The sequence below is a fragment of the Oryctolagus cuniculus genome, chromosome 8 (genome assembly GCF_051225735.1).
Source record: "Oryctolagus cuniculus isolate XC-2025 breed Fujian yellow rabbit chromosome 8, ASM5122573v1, whole genome shotgun sequence".
NCBI classification, from domain to species: domain Eukaryota; kingdom Metazoa; phylum Chordata; class Mammalia; order Lagomorpha; family Leporidae; genus Oryctolagus; species Oryctolagus cuniculus.
In genome coordinates this window covers 138,640,762-138,658,609 of record NC_142874.1, presented here as the reverse complement: position 1 = coordinate 138,658,609, position 17,848 = coordinate 138,640,762, and the positions used below count along the sequence as shown (strand labels likewise).

The window sequence follows — 17,848 nt, the reverse complement described above, 5'->3', positions numbered from 1 at the left end:
GAGAGAAAGGTCTTCCTTCCATTGGTTCACTCCCCAAACGGCCACTACGGCTGGCGCTGCGCCCATCCGAAGCCAGGAGCCAGGTGCTTCTTCCTGGTCCCCCATGTGGGTGCAGGAGCCCAAATACTTGGGCCATCCTCCACTGCCCTCCTGGGCCACAGCAGAGAGCTGGACTGGAAGAGAAGCAGTCGGGACTAGAACCTGGCACCCATATGGGATGCCAGTACCACAGGCGGAGGATTAACCAAGTGAGCCACGGAGCCAGCCCAGTACTTAGCTATTTTATAGACTTAAATAATTTTTTAAAGATTTATTTTATTTATTTGAAAGACAGAGTTAGAGAGAGGTAGAGACAGATAAAGGTCTTCCATCCGCTGGTTCACTGACCAGATAGCCACAACGGCCAGAGCTTTGCTGATCCGAAGCCAGGAGCTTCTTCCGGGTCTCCCACTCGGATGCAGGGGCCCAAGGACTTGGGCCATCTTCTACTGCTATCCCAGGCCATAGCAGAGAGCTGGATCAGAAGAGGAGCAGCTGGGACTAGAAACGGTGCCCATATGGGATGCCAGTGCTTCAGGCCAGGGCTTTAACCCACTGCTCCATAGCACCATCCCCAAGACTTACTTTTTTGTTCATTTAAAATAGATGGTCTAAAAAGTCCACTAAAGTCTTCTACCATTAAGGTTTTTCTAATTCTTCAGTATCTCTTTTGCCTTTTGAATATTAATGCTTTATTATTTTTGCAGATATTTGGTATTTATTATAAATTTTAACTTGACAGTCATAAAATTATACTTGTCTTTTTTTAATTCCATCTTTGCCTTATAGACACTTCCAATATTTTCATGAGGTTTGGATTTTTGTGCTAGTGAATACCTTTATCATATCCTTATAAGAAACGGAGTCCCCCATTTCTTCATGTTACCTATTAGTTTTTTTACTATAAGCTATAATGAAATGCATTTATTTTTCCAATTCTCTTCCTCTCACTAGATTTCAAACATCATAAACTTTTCTCCTATTAGAAACACTTCTACTTCTACATTTGTGATGTGAAATGCTATTGATTCCTAGCTACTACAGAGGAGGCAGACTTAGCACATTTATTCAACTCCTACCTTCTTTCCCTTTTTCCTAAAATTGCTGGTTGTTCATTGTTAGCTAGTAAATAACAAATTAAGGTCTGCTCAAATATCTACTTCTCAATGAAGATTTCAGTCTACCCAGTTTGAAAGTGTGACCCTGCAGTTGGATAAGGAATGTCAGTGTCCCCCAAAATTCAGACATTGAAGTCCTAATCCCCTCATGCTGCCACTACAAAGTGGGTGCTGTGCAAGGTAATTTAGCAGGAAGGCAATGTCCCTCCCAATGGAATGAGCACCCTTCTAAAACAGACCCCCAGGGGCTGACCACAGGAAGACTCAGTGGTAGGATGGCTGTTTACGGGCCAGGAAGTAGGCCTTCATGTCAAACCCGCCAGTACTTGGCCCCTGGACTCCTCAGCCTCCAGAGCTATGAGAAATCGGCATCTGTTGCTCAAACCACACAGCCTCTGGCATTTTCATTATAGCAGCCTACACCGACCAGGACACCATCACACACCCGTGCATCCACCACACTCTGATTTGGTTCTCCACAATACTTATTGACCACCTGGCATGTATCGAACTTACTAGCTCCCCATCTGGCTTCCTCCACTGGAACGTAAGCTCCCCAGCAACAGGAATTTCAGGGGTCACTTTGCTCATCAGCATCTAGGACAGTACCCAATAAGTACTCAATAAGTACTTGCTGAATGAAAAAGATAAAACCCACCACTAGAAGTATACTCAGGAGCCGTGAAGCACAGCTGAGAGAAAGTGAAGACCTAAATGAATGGACAGGTCTATTGTATTCACGGGTCACATTGCTCAGTATTGTTACGACGCCAAGTTTCTCTAAACAGCTCTACAGGTTCAATACAATCACAATCACAGCAGTCATTTTTATATAAAACAGCAAGTTAATTTTTAAATTAATACAGACAGAAAGTATCTTTAAAAGCTGAAACAATTTTTAAAAATAAGGACTAAGTTAGAAGGCTTACATTATGTGATTTAAACCACAGTAATCGGGCCATTATTGCACTGTAAGGAGAGACATAAAATTGTAGTTCGCCAAAGAGTTCAAAAAAAGATCCACACATACAAGGTTGATTTTTGGCAAAAGTAGCAAATTCAGTGGAGATAGTCTTTTTTCAATAAAAAAGGATGGAACAACTGTATCTCTATGTGGGAAAAAAAAATTTTAAAGAATGTCAACTTTCTTTATACCAAGCCTAAAAATTAACTTGGAATCAGACTTAGCATAAGAGCTAAAATCAAAACTTCTATGAAAAATGAGATGAGATACTTGGGCAAATATTTCTCAAGACATAAAAAGTATGAAGCACATGAGAGAAAAATTGGTCAATTGGATTTCATCAAAATTAAAGACTTCTCTTCAAAGACACTATGAGTAAAAGGCCTCAGGTTGGGGAACAGGTTTCACAATTCTAACAGCTGACAAGGATCTTATATGAGCACATATTTAAGGGTGTGAGGAACTCTTTTATATCAATAAGAAAATAATCCAGTTTTTGAAACAGGCCCAGCTCTGCAGATATCTCACAAAAGAAAATATACCAATGACCAATAAGCACAAGAAAAGACAGCCAATATCAAGTCATTAGGGAAATGCAAATTAAAACCACAGGTTTATCATTACATACCTCCTAGAACAGCTGGAATTCAGAAAACTGACAATACCTAGTGTCAGAAAGAATGTGGAACAACTGAAACTTTCTTCCAAAGTTAAACATACAATTACCATGCACCAGTAATTCCACCCACCCCTAAATGTACGCCCAGCTGAAATGAAGACATGTCCACAAGCATTTAGCAGTTCTATTCCCAACAGTCAAAAACCAGACCCAATCTAAATATCCATTAACGTAGAGCTGGGTGAACAAACTGTGCCATATCCCACACAATGCAACAGTACTCAGCATTAGAGACACAACTACTGACATGAATATGCTAAGTGAAAGCCAAACCCAGAAGGCACATCCCATATGATCCCACTTATATTACATTGCAGAAAAAGCACACCTATACTAACAGAAAGCAGATTCGTGGTTGAGAGAAATGTTGGAGGCAACAGGGATTTTGTTTCTTGACTGTGGTGGTGATTACAAGAATGTATGTGTTTGTCAAAACTCAATATGTACAGTCCTTAAATTGGGTGGATTTTAACATGTGAATTATAGTCCAATAAAATAATTTTATAAAGTAATTAGGTCAAAAGCTACAATCCAACAACGAAAGGCTTAGATGACGTTATATAAAACAGCTCATAAAAGTGAGCATTTTGTGCAACCAGGTAGGTGGAATGTTTGCAGCAGGCCAATACTCTGAGAACAAGCAGAAAAGCTAACTGAATCACAAACGCATTTTTGAAGGCAACAGAGAGCTGCAGAAGCAGGAGAACAAGGTCTACAACTGCAGGTGATCAGCGCTTTTCACTGGGAATATTTCCTAGTCACGGGCTCAGCGCTGGCGGCTGGAAACTACAGTTGATCCGGGTAGAATACAGCTGCTGGTGAGCAGAGGAGCCAGGACACCAGAGATCTACAGCTCAGCGCTGTACTTCCTTCAAGACACTTGCTGAATTTACAAACTGTGCAGGGTAAGAGTCTAAATACTTCAATTAAAAAACTGAAAAGAAAAGTGAGATTTCCCACCTTTGGCCTTGCTAAAGGAACAAAGACCACCAGGCTTTGAGCTGAAAGCCCTGAGAGGTAATCCCTCAGAAGGGCAGGCAGACACAGGAGGTGGAACATCACCAAACTACGGTCAGGAGCCGTCTGGTGACACGAGCACATGCTACGTGATGGTTGGTGCTGTGTGGACTCACTGAATCTGCTGGCACAGGATATAGGAGGCTCCTGCTGGCACAACACGGCACACTGTTGACAGTAAATGCATTTGCTAATAAGCAGGAGTACATTCTAAAGTAATGACATATGGTATAGTAAAAATAAACTAGTACCATAGGCTTTTATTGTAATTACAAAGCATTCCGTATTGCATGTGATCATACTGGGATACTTTCACACAACTAGCAGCACAGCAGGCTTGTTGCCACAGAATCAACACACATGGCATGTACTGCACCAGGACTCTTTCCTCTTAAAGACTTACTTACTTATTTGAAAGTCAGAGTTACACAGAGAGACGAGAGAGAGAGAGAGACCGACCTTCCATCTGGTTCACTCCCCAGATGGCTTCAACAGCCAACCGCAGGGCCGGATCAAAGCCAGAATCTTCATCTGGGTCTCTTATGTGGGAGGCAGGGGCCCAAATATTTGAGGCATCTGCTGTTCTTCCCAGGCCATGAGCAGGGAGCTAGACTGGAAGTGGAGCAGCCAGGACATGGACCAGCGCCCATCTGGGATGTTGGAGTCACAGGCAGTGGCTTAACCCACAATGTGACACCAGCCTGTACCAGGACTTTGACAGCTACATCAAAGACACTAAGCAACAAAATTATTCAGCTCCTGTTGTAACCTTACGGAACCATATATGCAGATGCTATGGACAGAAACACTAGGTGGCACGTGATTGTACTAAACTAAGAGTAACCCAGCCTCCACGTAATTCAGGGTGATTGCTTCCTTATTCTATCTGCCTAGAAGAAAAGATGAATCTTTTCTAGTAATGCTTATTTATTTTTAAATACACAATGTTTGCCATTCAATCAACAATTAGGAGCCATAAACAAAACAGTTTATCACACTTTATAGAACACTCCATTCAACAGAATGTTATTTTAAAATGCACACAGAACATTTACCATAAGTCATGTCCTAGGCCAAAAAAGAAACAGCAATGGCAGTCTCAGGGAAGAGTCAGGGAGAAAATGGCAGAGGAAACTCCATCCAAATTAGAGGGACCCAGCTGACCCACGTGGACGGTGGGGGCACACACAGATCAGGACGCCAGCAGCCGAGAGCCTCCGCACCAGCTTTGGAGCAAGGCAAGACCAGACTGCAGCAACTCAAGCCACTGGCAATAAAGCTGCAGGAAAAACCAGGAGGCAATTGGCTTGGAGCTTTGTGCGGATAGTCTACCTGCCAAACTAGGGAAGGAAAAAAATGGGGGGGGGGGGTCATGTCTCTACACCTGCCAACAGTATTCTGAAACAAGCCAACAGAGTGGGTGCCATTTTGAAAATACATAACAGCTGCACCCATCAACACGCCTTGTGGAGCCTCCTGAGTCTGGCGGGGAGAACTGACTGGGGCTGGGTGCTCCTGACTGTGGGAGGCTTGTGTGCCTGGACTGTGAAAACACTGAGGCTGCGTGGGTGGGCTCTGGGTGTTGCTGGGACTTTGGGCAGTCACTGCGGGAGGCACCACATGCTCAGGGCTCCCTGAGTCCCTGGTGAGGGACACTGCTGGGGATCTGCTTACACTGAGGACTGCACAGACGCTCTGTGTGGTCCTTGTGGAAGTGCGGGTGAACATTATACCTATACCCACTGGGGCTAGCACCCAGGCACTGGCTCCTTTGAGGAGAGGAAATGAGCAGAGTCTAAGCCAACAAAAGAAAAACCTTTCCTCTGATTTAAGAGAGAGAGAGAGAGATTTACCACACCCAACATGGGTGTCACCTTTACACTCCCTTTCCCTGGAACACTGAACAGAGCTCCTTGGCCACACCCACCACACACCTCTAGGTATTCCCTAAAAGCAGACACTCCACTAATCAAATCCGTACTTGACATGAAAGAAAATTTCTCCCATGAAATTGAGATCTTAAAGAAAGCAAAATGAAATCTTGGAAATCAAGAATTCAATTCAACAAATAAAAAATGCAGTGGAAAGCCTTAACAGAAATTGGTGAATCAGAAGAAAGAATATCTGAATCAGAAGAAAGAATATCCGACTTAGAAGACAAAGCACAGGAAATTATACAGTCAGACCAAACACAAGAAGAATTAGAAAACTAAAAAACACTGTTGGGAATCTACAGTATATTATCAAATGACACAAAAAATGGGTTCTAGGAGTTCCTGAAGGTGCGGAAAGAAAGGATTAGAAGGCCTTTTTGTGAAATACAACAGAAAACTCCCCTAATTTGGAGAAAGGGACATCCAAGTACAGGATGCACACAGAACTCCTAATAGACATGACCAGAAAAGATTTTCACCATGACACACTATAGTCAAAGTTGCCACAGTAAAACACAAAGAAAGATCCTAAAATGTGCACAAGAGAAATGCCAAATTACTTTCAGAGGGTCTCTAATTAGACTCACAGCAGACTTCTCATCAGAAACCCTACAGGCTAGGAGAGAATGGTGAGATATATTCCAAAAACTGTCAACCCAGAAAGCTCTCATTTCTGAATGAAGGTGAAATAAAAACCTTCCATAACAAAATGAAATTTAAAGAATTTGTCACCACCCATCCAGCCTTGCAAAAGATGCTTAAGGATGTGCTTAAGGATGTGCTACACAAAGAAACACAGGAACATGGTCATCACTACAAAAGAAGGTAAAGGCAGAAAATCTCCCAATAAAAGTTCAAAGGAAATCCAAAGTGAAAAATAGGAATATTTATGGAAAAATGGCAGGGCAAAGTCATTAAGTATCAATAGTCACTTTGAATGTAAATGGCATCAACTCTCCAGTTAAAAGACACAGAATGGCTGAATGGATTAAAAAACAAAACGCATCCAATTTGCTGCCTGCAAGAAACACATCTCACCAACAAAGATGCACGCAGACTGGAAAGTGAAAGGATGGAAAAAGATATTCCATGCCAACAGAAACCAAAGAAGAGCTGGTGTAGACATCCTAATCAGACAAAATAGACTTTAACATAAAAACTGTTAAAAGAGACAAAGAAGATTGATTAAGGAATCAATTCATCAGGAAGATGTAACTATTATAAGCATATATGTATTTAACTACAGGGCACCTAGCTATTTAAAAGAACATCTCTGGCCAGGGATTTGGGCATAGTATTTAAGATAATGTAAGATACTGCTGGGAACAGCATAGCCCATATGGGAGAGCCTGGTTCAAGGCCCAGATTCCCTTCTGATTCCAGCTTCCTACCTGATGAATGCCTTGGGAGGTGGCAGGTAACAGCTTAATTAGCTGGTTCCCTGGCACACACATGGGAGACTCTGAGTTCTAGGCTCTTGGCCTTGCCCTGACCCAGCCCTAGCTGTTGCAGGCCTCTGGGGAATGAACACGCTGGTGGGGGATCTCTGTCTGTCTCTGTCTCCATCTCTTTCTCTTTGCCTTTCTAATTAAAGAAAAAGTTAAAGGACATTTTAGGTGATTTTTTTTCCTTTCCAATAATACAATTCATTTTACACATGAGGATGTGACTTTGTGGAGAGAAAAAATATTGTTACAAATGAAATAAAAGAACCCCATTTCCAAAAAAAGAAATAGTAAATTCAAAAGGTCTCATCACAATGGAGTTAACAAAAGAATAACAAAAAGACCTCTGAAAAACTCTCAAATATTTGGAAACTAAACACTTTAAATAGTCCATAATTCAAAAACATAAACAGTAATGAGCAAGCCTTTTTGAGCTGAATGAAAATAAAAACAAAAAATTGTAAGAAGTTAGAAGGAATTTTATGGCAATGCTTATGGCAGAAAAAAGGTCACAAATCAATGATCTCAGCTTCTATCTTAAACTAGAAAAGTAAATGAATTAAATCCAAAGTAGGATGAACAAAAGGAACTAACAAAGATCAGAACTAAGAAAACAGAAAACCTAGAGGAATTTCTTAAACTAGAAGATCCTTGAAAACATCAATGAAGATTAATAAACTTCTAGTCACACTGCACTGATCAATGAAAAGCATCAGGAATGATACTACATCTCCACAGGTTCTATAGCTACTACACTCCCTGTATTTTCTACAGATTTAAAAAGCATAATAGATTATAAACAACTCTATGCCAATAAATTTAACAACTTAGGTGCAATGGACAAGTTCTCTGAAAAACTTTGCAGGCATGTGAAGAGACAAAACCATACAACCACAGGCCCTGCACTGTGGCAGAGCGGGTGAAGCCGCCGCCTGCAGTGCCGGCATCCCATGTGGGAGCTGGTTCAAGTCCCAACTGTTCCACTTCTGATTGTGGCCTGGGAAAGCAGCAGAAGATGGCCCAAGCCCTTGGGCCCCTGCACCTGCATGGGAGATCCAGAAGAAGCTCCTGGCTTCAGATTGGCACAGCTCCAGCCACTGCAGCCAGTTGGGGAGTGAACCTGTGGATGGAGGACTCCTCTCTCTTTCTCTCTCTGCCTCTCCTTCTCTGTGCAACTCTTTCAAATAAATAAATAAATCTTTAAAAAAAAAAAAAAGCCATACAACCACATGACCAATAACTAACAGAAGTACATGTGATATAAACAGACTAAGGGATGGTGCAATTCTGGAACAGATAAGCATTTAAGTAACTGTAATTAACAAATCCAAGCAAACTAGAGTCCAGTAAAATCTACATAATAAGGTCATCAGAGATTCTAGAACTCAAAAATGCAATGTAAAATTAAGAAGACAACAGGTTAGTTTGGAGAAAAGATAATTTTGGTTTACTAGAAGACAGACCAATAGAAAATATCCAGAGAGGAAAAAATAAATTTTGAGACATGTAGACCATGATCATTAGGTACAACTTATGTGTAATTAGAATCCACAAAAAGACAGAAGCAATACTTGAAGATGTAATGACAGAGAACTTCCCAAAACTAAAAAGCACCAAGCTACAGATTCAAAAAGCTTTGTGAACATAGAACAACATACTTGCAAGGAAAACCATACCTCAACATAATCAAAGTGGTATTGAACTAAGACACAGAAAGTCTTAATCAGAAGTTGAAAATAAAACCACGTTATTCTCAGCGAGCATATGGCTGATATATTACCTTCAGTGGGACTAGCAGAGGACTTCAATAGAAAAAAGAAGCCAGCAATGAAATATTTTTAAAATTTTGAAAGTAACTCCAACTTAGAAATTAAATCCAATAAAAAAAAAAAGAAGAAGAAGAAACAGCCTTAGTAAAGGATGAAGCTAAGATATTTTTCAGAGGTACAAAAAATGCAAAAATTCAGTTCGTAGGAAGGCCAACATTAAATGCATAAAGAAGCTATTCAGAAAGAAGTAAAATTATCTCGACAGAAACAATAATGTAGGAATGAAGAGCCCCAGAAATGGTAAATACGAATAAAAATTTTCCAAGCCCATGTGGGATTTAACATACATATAAATAAAATGCAGAGAAATAATAATGGGAGAAAAAGTTGGAATTGGAGTTAAACTGCAGAAAGGACCTGGTACTTCTGCAGAATGGTAGAAGAGTACTCTAATACAAATTACCAAGCTCAAGAATGCCTGACTCAATCTCTGGAGTAAGCACTAACGATACAGTAAAAGCATATATAACAAGCCAAAACAAGGAAAGCAGAATAAAACAATTTGACTAACGAAAAGCAAATAAATAAATAAATAAATAAATAAAGTCGAACAGATGACTCAGGAAAAAAACCTTTCAAGAAAAACAGTTAAAGCTGATGACAATTACAAGCTCAATGGTCATTAGCAAAAATGTAACTGAAATAAATACTAAAAGTCAGACTAAAACTAGATTAAAATGAAAGTCTGCATTTACAAGACATTCAGAAAACATGAAAAAAGCATTTACAAGCTGTATGTATTCCACTTACTATAAAATAACAAGTATCCTCAAACATAGCACATGCACAGACGCCTTAGAAAATGCAAACAAAATTCACAATTTATCTGAGATTTTAGATGATTTTTTTCACCATAGATTTTCTTTACGGTTTTCAGTATTTGAACTCTTTTCCAAAAAGCATGATTCACTTCACACACACAAAAAATCCATAAAATCATTTTCAAGAATATATCAATATTACAAATTTTAATGATCAAAGTAACAGGCTTACAGGAAAACAGAAGAATATAATCAAGTCTAAAAAGTTGAAAAATGTAAACTTATTTCATAAACTCTACTGCTAAAACTAAGACATACATGTGGTTTTCAACACAGACTCAGTGTTCATGTGTGCATGTGCGTGTGTGTATCTCATCATTTCTGATGGAAACAAAAATTTTCAGAGAAAGTTTTTCCACTAATTATTTCTTTCATTTCTCTTGTTTCTAATAAGAAGTTGTGAAATTTCTTCTAAACTACATAAGTTAAAGTTGCAAAATCAAATTTAATCCTAATATTTTTTCTTATTTTAACTTGTGGGGTTTGTTCCTCAATAACGTCTAATATTATCTCAAGCAGAATTTAAGTTTTAAGCACAGAGAAAAACTAGTCATCAGTTTTGTAAATTAGAACTTTATTTTGGAGCCTGTGTTATGGCACAATGGGCTAAGCTGCTGGACACAAAGCTGGCATCCCATATACATGCAGGTTTGAGTCCCAGCTGCTTATGGTATTTTGTTTTTAACAAAAAGCGCAAAGTTTCTGTTTTACCTGATTTTTAATACAGTCACTATCATTCTATATGAATTCTAGTTCAGAAGATAGTCTACTGAAATATTTCAAGGTATCAATTCTACCTGCTTATTAATGTTACCAGTTCAGATGTAACAGCATTAATTTTTGAAAAATTGGAAGTATCCAACACAAAAAGGTTAATAATTATTACAAAAAACATAGATGCAAATACTATAGCCACTGAAATGTTGTAGAAAACCTTTGACGTGAAGACTGACACACTACTAGTCTGCACTGCAGTGCCTGTATTACAAGCCCACACATCACACATCTGTAAGTGTACACACACTCACATAATGACTAAATCGAACACAGGAGGAAGATATTCCAGATTAACAATAGCATCCATTGGTGATGGTATTTCCAATGATATTTTAAAAAGTTAATATGTACATTTTTATTGCTTCCCAAATGTTCTGTATTAGAAATGTGTTATTTTTATAACTGGAAGGATGAGATCAAGAAAGGCAACTGCTGAAATTAAACTATATTAATATAAAAGATAAATTATCAGATTTGCACACAGTTTAACCTTCACTGCTACAACTCCATTTGTTCTTTGGTTTTAAAACACAGAGAAGGCAAGTGACAGTTAAGACACTGCTTGGGGGGCTAGAATTGTGAAGCAATGGGTTAAGCCACTACTTGTGACAATAGCACGACATATTGGAGTTCAAGTTGCAGTCACTCCACTTGCAATTCAATTTCCTGCTTAAGCGCCTGAGAAGGCAGCAACAGATGGCCCCGGTGCTTGGGTCCCTACCACTCATGTGAAGACCTAGATGGAGCTCCTGGCTCCAGCCTGGCTCCTAACTGGCTCTTGCAACCATCCATGAATCAGCTGACAGCAGACTGATCCATCTCTCCCTTCAATCCAGCCCCCTTTAATTCTGCATTTCAAATACATAAACTTTTTTTAAGATTTATTTATGTATCTGAAAGTCAGAAATAGAGAGAGGGAGAGACAGAGATCCGTCTGCTATTCACTCCCCAAGTGGTTGCAAGGGCCAGGGCTGAGCCTGGCCAAAGCCAAGAGCTACATCTGAGCCTCTCATATGGGTGGCAGGGACCCAAACATTTGGGCTATCTTCCGCTGGTTTCCCCAGGTCATTAGCAAGGAGCCGGATGGGAAATGGAGCAGCTGGCACCCATATGGTATGGCGACATTGCAGGGGCAGCTCTACCCACTACAACACAAAGCCAGCCCCATAAATAAATCTTAGTATTTTTAGATAAATGAATAAATAAATAAAAGATGCTGTCTGGGACAACCCCATTCCATATAGAACACCTAGGATCAAGTCCCGGCTCCACTCCCAATTCTAGCCTCCTGCTAATATACACTCTGAGAAGGCAAATGTGCCTTCTAAACGTGAACTCTTTACAAAAGATAGGAATGTTTGTCTTCATATTTGACCTTAATGTAGAAATAAAAATATTTCTGAATAAAAAGTAAATCATCGGCCGGCGCCGCGGCTCACTAGACTAATCCTCCGCCTTGAGGCGCCGGCACACCGGGTTCTAGTCCCGGTCGGGGCGCCGGATTCTGTCCCGGTTGCCCCTCTTCCAGGCCAGCTCTCTGCTGTGGCCAGGGAGTGCAGTGGAGGATGGCCCAGGTGCTTGGGCCCTGCACCCCATGGGAGACCAGGAAAAGCACCTGGCTCCTGGCTCCTGCCATCGGATCAGCGCGGTGCGCTGGCCGCAGCGCGCCGGCCGCGGCGGCCATTGGAGGGTGAACCAACGGCAAAGGAAGACCTTTCTCTCTGTCTCTCTCTCTCTCACTGTCCACTCTGCCTGTCAAAAAAAAAAAAAAAAAGTAAATCATCAACACAACTTGCTATAAAGTAAAACGCATTCATAAAATTTCATTTACAACTGATTTTTATGACCTTCTAATACTAAAAATAAGCAGAATTGTATCTTTGTAAAATACACAAAAATATAACTGAGACTATATTTATGCAAAAAACTTTAGGTAACATAACAGCTGCATAACCAAAAACACAGAGGAAAATGGGAATCTCTTCATCCGCCTAACTTATGAAGTAACAGCAAACAGCCATTAACAAATGGTTGTAAAGCAAACTATAAACACACATGCTATTATATAATTACAGTCAATTAGTAAGAGTAATTTGCTCCAACACTTGAAAGAGTTCTATAATAACACACAGAACTATATCCAGAACTTTGGATTCAGACAAAGAGAAATGCAATGTCCATTGGTATAATGTTGATAAGAAACACTTAAAAAATGCTTGACTTTATACACCTGCAAAGAACTGTAAGGAAACAGACATAAACAGTAAGAGGCAGTTTCTCCCTCCACATTGCTACTGCTTTATTAAAATATTCACAGTAAGTAAATATTGTATTTGACCTGTCACCAAAGTAAAAACGTGAAGTGACATTAAGTATGTGCTTTGAAGAAACGATGAGATAAGAGGAAATAACTTTCTTTTAATACTAACAGTGCCTGACACATTTGACGGTAGATAAGTGTTAAATGACAATTAATTTTTCCTAAGGACTGCAGAGGTTGTATTATATCAAATACAACAGCAAATAGTTCTTTCCAGTGGGAAAGCTTTAAAAAAAAAAAACTTTTAAAATTGCTATCAGTCTCACAGATGCCTGTTAAAAGGATATAAATAAGTCTTCACATTGAGAGCTAATATTTGAGCTTTCTAAATTTGTCCTTTTTTTTCTTTTTAAAAATTTATTTATTTGAAAGGGAGGGCGGAAGGGAGATCGTCCATCCTCTGGTTCACTCCCCAAATGGCTGCAACAGCAGAGGCTGGGCCAGGCTGAGAAGCCACAAGCCAAGAACAACATCCTAGTCATCCAAATGAGTAGCAGTAGGCCCAAGCACTTAGGCTTTCTTCCACTGCTTTCCCGGGCCCATCAGCAGGAAGCCAGATAGGAAATGGAGCAGCTGGGACTCAAAACAGCACTCATATAGGATAGTGGGATCACAAGCAGTGGCTTAATCCACTGTGTCAGCCCATGTTCTATCTTTTTTATTAATTTATTTGAAAGGCAGAGTTGGCCGGTGCCGCAGCTCACTAGGCTAATCCTCTGCCCGCGGCGCCGGCATCCCAGGTTCTAGTCCCGGTTGGGGCGCCGGATTCTGTCCCGGTTGCTCCTCTTCCAGTCCAGCTCTCTGCTGTGGCCCGGGAAGGCAGTGGAGGATGGCCCAAGTGCTTGGGCCCTTCACCCGCATGGGAGACCAGGAGGAAGCACCTGGCTCCTGGCTTCGGATTGGCGCAGTAGACTGCAGCGCGCCAGCTATAGCGGCCATTTGGGGGAAGGGGGGGGTGAACCAACGGAAAAGGAAGACCTTTCTCTCTGTCTCTCTCTCTAACTCTGCCTGTCAAAAAAAAAAAAAAAAGAAAGAAAAAAGAAAGGCAGAGTTACAGAGAGAAAGGAAGAAAGGAAGAGACAGAAACAGATCTCCACCGTCTGGCTCTCCCTGCAAAGGGCAGGGCTGGCCAGGCAAAGCCAGGAGCTTCACCCGGATCTCCCACTTGGGTGGCAAGAGCCCAAGCACTTGGATCCTCTGCTGCTGCTTTCCCAGGCACATCAGCAGGGAGCTGGATCGGAAGTGGAACAGCCAGGACTCAAATTGGTGAACATGCTGGATCCTGGCAGTACAGGTAGTGGCTTAACCTGCTGCGCCACAATGCTGGCCCCTCTATTCTTTCTTAATCAATCAAAAGGTTGAGGTACACATTCTCCCTCAAAACCCTATGTTCTGCCCACCAAAAAACAAGCTGGAAATCTGGAGATCTTATCACCCTCTAAACCTTGTATTTTTTTTCTCCTAGAATCTGTCTTTCTTGTGTTACCTTTGTTATAATTATGTACAGACATTTTAAGCAGACTGGATTTCAAACCACTGAGGGCAGCAGGGTCAACGGTACTGCATCTTTCTAGGCACCTAACACAGGGGTCTTGGGTAATACTCTGAACTTCCTGCAAACTCCATTACCTAGAAAGCAACACAGCCTGGTAATTCTTTGTAGCTTGGTAAAACTAACTCACTCTCTCTCTCTCTCTCTCTCTGTACTAGAAAGGCAAGGCAGCGTTTCTGCTGTTAAGCACAAGCCAGACCAAAGGGCCACCTCTTCCCTTTCCGCTCTAAAGGCTGGATTCCATCCAAGTCAATCAGTGTCCCTCAGTCAACTACAGAGGTTCCTTAGGTTCACTTCAGAAGGAGGCTGATGTCATGTAGGGGCTTCCCTAGTGGTTTGCAAGTACATTAGAATAAAATCAAAGTTTAACCCGCGAACAACGGACAAAGTCAAAAGCCAAAGAAAATCCTAGGGTCCTAAAATCCAAGTGAACTCCATCCAGACCAGAGAACCCCTCCCATCAGCACAACCTTTGCAAACTGCACGTGCCTCCCGGGCACTGGCACCTCACCAGTGAAAAGATGAGTCTGCCCTCAGGGGCGACCAGATGCTCAACTTCCTGACGCACTCCAGGTCGCCAGCCAGCCCTGTGGTCATGAGCCCACAACAGGGGCAACCTGGCAGAGTGCAAGGTAACTCAAGACAACCGTTTCCACGACTCAACAGGATGCATCTGCAAAAGCACAGAGAAACACCTAGAAGGCCATCCACCGAAGCGCTAGCAGGGCTGGGTCTGGGGAGGTCCGTGAAATCCGCACTCAACTAGGTAGAGATTTTCACTTATTGCAGCTACACCACATTGCTTTTACTTTTTCATGAGAATCAACCTCTATAATTTTTAAAACATTTTAGGTAAAATTTCCAATGTGCTTTGACTTTCTAGAGAAGACTGAATAAAGGCACCTGGCCCACAAGCCACAGCAGGGGGCCTTGATTTGAACCCAGCTCTGCAGATCCCAGCCTCCCGCTAAGGTGCTAAGGTGCACGTGGGAGACCCAGATCAAGTTCCTGGTTCCCAACTTCAGCCTGGGCCAGCCCCAGCGCCTCTCAGCATTCGGAGAGTGAACCAGCAAAGGGGAGATTTCTCTGTTCCCTCCTCTCTCTCGAATGTAAAAATAAAACTTTCTAAAAAGACTGAACAGATTCACAAGGAGTTCAACTAAAAAAGGTAAGTGCCATCTTGCACAAGTTTGGCCATCAGAAAGTTCCACACCACACAGAAATAAGTTATCCTATCCTACAAAAGATGGCTCAATAAAGGTAACGTTATGAAAACTGAGCAGAGACTCCACTCACTAGTACTCTGACCACACGATATTTATCACCAAAGGGAGTACGAACATCAATTCCTAAAATCATATCTACCCAACAACCTCTTTTCCAATCTACCCTCACAAGGTTAGGCTGACAGAGCTAAAAAGTCATTAATACGAGGTTTTAAATAATGCATAGTCATAAAAAATGTTTTTTGTACAAAGAGAATGCTGCCTGTTTTTTTCTTAAGAAATAGCTATACACAAATTCACATTTCACTTGAGAGGTCTTCTCCGATTTTCTTGAGAAAGAACCTTCCCAATCTGAAAAGCCAAACTACCCTTTATTAGTTTATTAAGTTTACTGTCATTTTAATGAAGTACTCATATCCACTATTTGTAACAAAAACTGGGGGTTAATAAAACACAGCTGACTCCTGAGAAAAGGGGAGACACACAAAGACGCTCTGAAAGCATATTCCAGCCAGCTGGGACACCAGTCATAAACCAGGTCATTATCCATTTCAGCAAGGTCCAAGATCGCCAAACAGCTTTTCAAAGTTACTTGTCCATAATCTCACAGCTTAAAAATCCAAGTGGAAGTAGTCAATTTCTCCTACGCTTTATTTTTCCAAGAAAATAACTAAAATACTCAAAATGGCCCCAAATCACCATAAACAAAATACCATAAAACTAAACCAAACCCTATAAACTATTTGGGGAAGGAAGTGTTTGTTTCACCTGGTATGCGAGTGCGCGAGGCAGTCACAAAGTGTGAAAACGGACAGTCGCTGGCGCAGGCTGCTCCCTCTCCTTCCTCGGGAAGGCTTCCCAGGGTCTCCCGGGGCCCTTCCCACGTAAGAGGCGTCCACCAGGGCCACAGGTGCCGCTCACCCTCACGGCAACACAGCACTCGGCTCAGCCTCCCTCGCACCGGCGTCCTTTCCACTTTCCCCCAGGCGACCAGGGCCCCCTGCACCCTTCAGCCTGCCCACTCTGGAGGACGACCCCCTCCCAGCAAGCCCCTCCCACCGACCAGACCGAGGGCGTCCCGGGGCTTCTCAGAGCCCCCAACCCATTACCTAACGACCTCCTGGGGGGGGGGGTGTTCTCCGACAGGAAGAGGGAAACACCCCGATGTCCCTCCTCATCGCAGCCCCAAGGGCCAACGCCACCTTCCGGCGCGATTACCTTTGATCCCGGGCCTGGGCGCGAGGGTCACCCCACCAGCGGCCGCCGACGCCTGTCCGCGTCGCGTGCTTCTCTTTCCCTGTTAAGAGAAAACACTGATTTTTGGTTTTTAGCTTTTTTTTTTCCAAAGCGAGCCTGAGCGGCACAGGGGACAGCCAGAAACCCACAACCGGGCTGGACGTCCCACCTGCCGGTCCAGGGTTCGGCTCCCACCACCGCCCCGGCGAGAGACCCTGGCCAGGTTCCGCGGGGTCTCCGGAAAGTTCGTGGACACGCGTCCCACCGAAAAGCTCGGCGTGCATTTTGTTTTCCAACCACCCCCCCCCCAAATTGTAAACTTACATTTTAATGCCTCGTCCGCGAACTCTGCGCGGCGCCCCAAGACACACTGTGCCGGAGGCGACAGACACCCCCGGGGGCCCGAGCGCCATCTCCTCAGAGGGCCCGCGGCGGCCGGACAGGGCGCGGCGCGGCCCGCGGGCTCCCCGGGACCGAGCCCGGACCCACGGGCGGCACCGCGCGCTCCCCGGGACCGAGCCCGGACCCACGGGCGGCACCGCGCGCCGGCCGCGCGGGGGTTCCCCGCAGGAGCTGGCCGCCCCAGCGCCCCAATGGGCGCCGCGCCAAACGTGCCCGAGCCGTGACAGGAGTAAAGTGGGTCACGGGCCTAGCGGGTCCCCGCGGCCGCCGGCCCGGCGCGGGACCGGGCGACAGCGCCCCGGGCGCCCCCCCGCCGGCCGCCCCCACCCGCGCCCGCCCCGCAGCGCGGCCCCGCGCCCGCCGGGGTCCCCCGGCCGGGGCGGGCCTCCGCCCCAGCTCCCGGGCACGGACCCGCGGCCGGCCGCGAACTCGGGCGCCACTCCCGCCCGCCCCTCCCTTGGCCGCCGCCCCCCGGCCCCACACACGCCG

The 17,848-nt window shown here is 43.5% G+C and overlaps 1 protein-coding gene across 14 annotated transcripts in view; it reads right to left on the bottom strand.

The window, feature by feature from the left end:
- The window catches only part of CLOCK (clock circadian regulator), a 110,479-nt gene that overhangs the window by 92,156 nt on the left and 475 nt on the right, over positions 1-17,848 (bottom strand). For 9 of the 14 annotated variants that reach the window (XM_089302796.1, XM_089302807.1, XM_089302810.1 and 6 more), the window contains exon 2: positions 16,940-17,018. The gene's annotated coding sequence lies outside the window, so the exon portion shown is untranslated. Of the gene's footprint in view, positions 1-16,489; positions 16,708-16,939; positions 17,019-17,281; positions 17,804-17,848 lie in introns of those variants that run through there. The other 5 variants (XM_089302798.1, XM_089302804.1, XM_089302808.1 and 2 more) reach the window with 4 other exon arrangements.